The following is a 2,738-nucleotide window of genomic DNA, read 5'->3' on the forward strand; positions in this document are numbered from 1 at the left end:
TGTTGACCGAGCTCCTCACTACACAGCTACCTGATCCGCCATCTTCAAGGAAGGCCTGGTAGTGTAGTGGTTAAAACAAACAAACAAACAAACAAACAAACAAACAAACAAACCTGGTTGCGAACCTCGCGGTCAGCAGCTCAAATCCTCCAGGCCCTCCACATGAGAGAGAGAGTATTGGTACACCAAATACCTTTAAAACAGTATTATGTGAACACGCACACTTGCAGATAATACCCACTTGACCTGGCTTCACTGACTGGATGATCAGAGCTCAACCAGAAGAAGAACGAAGAGGGAAAATAGAGCAATCTGATACAATTTGATGAACTTGACCTACACCTAGGGATGCAGTAACTCAAAAGAGGGAACAAATCCTCACAGCCAGGATCATTCCCACCCCTTCCACACACACAGTAGAGACAGGGATGGGCAACTTGGATATTGGCTACCCAAAATGGGGTGGGGTGGGGGGCTACAAAGGCAAGAAGTGACTGGCTTACAAGCTTTCAAGAGGGAACCTAGATTCAGAGGGTGTGAAGGAAGGTAGAATCTCCACTGAGTAGTATACAATCTGCCTAGGCAGGGTTGATGAAATGAAATGCAGACGGGTCTCTTGTGATACAATAGTGAATAATTGTTATCAGGACTGCTTATGAGGATTGGAAACGTAAAGGTAGACATTTTATAGCAAGGAGGGGAGTGATTAACTTTTCAGCCCAGGAGCAGAGGTCCCTGGTACCATCAAGGGAGAAGAGCAGAGAGCGGGACCCTACCCAGTGAAGCAGTGATGCCTGAGATGGAGGCAGAGATGATGACGTGCAGAGATGGAGCAGCTGGAGACTTTAGACACAGAGAGGGAGAGGGGCTGTGTGCTGATGACTGGGGGACAGGCTTGCAGGGTTATACCCTTTGGTAGGTTGATGATGCTTAGAGGGAACTGTAACCATAGCAATGAAATGACATAGGATAGGATGAATGTAAAACTAATGTAAAACTAATGTAAACTATCACATAATTCACAATAAAACATTAAAAAAAAAAAACCCTCAAAAAACAGTATTATGTTCTCAGATATGAAGCATTAATATAATTAAAAGTAAGCATATATATAAAGCCTTGAGCAATGTACAATTTTGAAAATTACTATCACACCAGCCAAACAAATCCTTAACGACCTTTTAAATGGATTAATTTATACCATTTTACTGCAGAAAGAGTATCAAAGATATTAAAACAGAACAGAACAACTTTTCAGTGCCGAATTCACACTGAAGTTTCACCTTGAATGTGCAAACCCAGAATTTTGCATTACAAACTCAAAATTCTGTAAGAATTAGATTTGAAAACTACCATACCAAAAAAAAAAAAAAAAAGATCACTAGGCCCTTTATCAGTGGCTGCAGATCCCTTCTTCCTTCTTTGGGGATAGGATATTGTCTTTACGAAGCAACTCCCCGGTTGTCTTTTTTTCTTTTTCTAAGGAGCTCTGGTAGCGTAGTGGTTACGAATCGGGCTGCGAACCGCAAGGTCAGCAGTTCAAAACTACCAGCTGTTCCGCGGGAGAAAGATGAGGCGTTCTGCTCCCTTAAAGATTTGCAGCCTCAGAAACCCTGTACAGGGTCGCTATGAGTCAGAAGCTACTCCATGGCACACAACAACAACAACAACAACAGTTATGCACTCAAGGGTGGAATTTCCAGTTCACCCCTATTGCCTTCTTTAAACCACGTCCACAAGTCAATCTTTCCTTTTCCTTCCTCCTCTTCAGTGAGACTCACTTTATTTACTTTCATCCTCCCCTCGCCCTCTCTACCAATCTTACAATTAGGTACCATTATAAAAGATTCAAAAGTTAATTTCTAGTTTCAGGAGGGGAATCATTTTTCCTTCACGTCTTTATCTCTGGACATTCTCTTTTGAAATGGCCTGTCTTGCCACAACATTCATCCACGGGTGGCCTTGGTGACCTTACCCAGTCCCCTCCTCCCTTTCCTCTGAAGTGGCCTAACCCTGTAATCACTGTTCCACTTCCCTGGAGAACGGGGTCTTGTTCTGATTGGCTATTTTATTCACAGTAGATACCATGATTCTGGTGTTCTGTCTGTTTTTTCCTCCTCTCTCCTACCAAGACTACTGGTAAAGTTGAGAGTCTTCAAAAAAGAGGAAAACCCTCAATGCAAAGGATTGCCATTGTGGCTGCAACAATGGGCTGAAATATCGGTATGACTATGAGGTTGCTGTAAGATTGATGTCTCCTACTTCAGACGTATTATCAGGAAGGACCGGACCCTAGAGAAGGACATTATGCTTGGTAAAGCAGAGAGTCGTTGAAAAAGAGGAAGACCCCCAACAAGATGGATTGGCACAGTGGCAGCAGCAATGGGCTCAAGTGTGACAGCAATTCTGAGGACAGTTCTGGATCAAGCAGTGTTTCATTCTGTTTTTCATAGGCTCACTGTGAGTCCGAACAAAGTCGTCGGCACCTAACAACACCAACAAGCTCAAGAGAAAGTTTCAGAGTCTCTCTTACATCCATTTTGGTCTTTTCTTTTTTCCTATCGTTTTAATAACTGTTTGCTCTCTTTATGGATGATGTATGCATGTGATGTCATCCCATGACTCATCTGGTCATCAGCCATTAAAATTTAATGCATCAAACATGTTCTTGATTTAGGTAGGATATATTTGAAGTCATATTTTGGCTCTTGCAGACTTGTTTTAATTGTTTTTTTTTT

Source organism: Chrysochloris asiatica, unplaced genomic scaffold, assembly GCF_000296735.1.
Source record: "Chrysochloris asiatica unplaced genomic scaffold, ChrAsi1.0 scaffold00162, whole genome shotgun sequence".
Lineage (NCBI taxonomy): Eukaryota > Metazoa > Chordata > Mammalia > Afrosoricida > Chrysochloridae > Chrysochloris > Chrysochloris asiatica.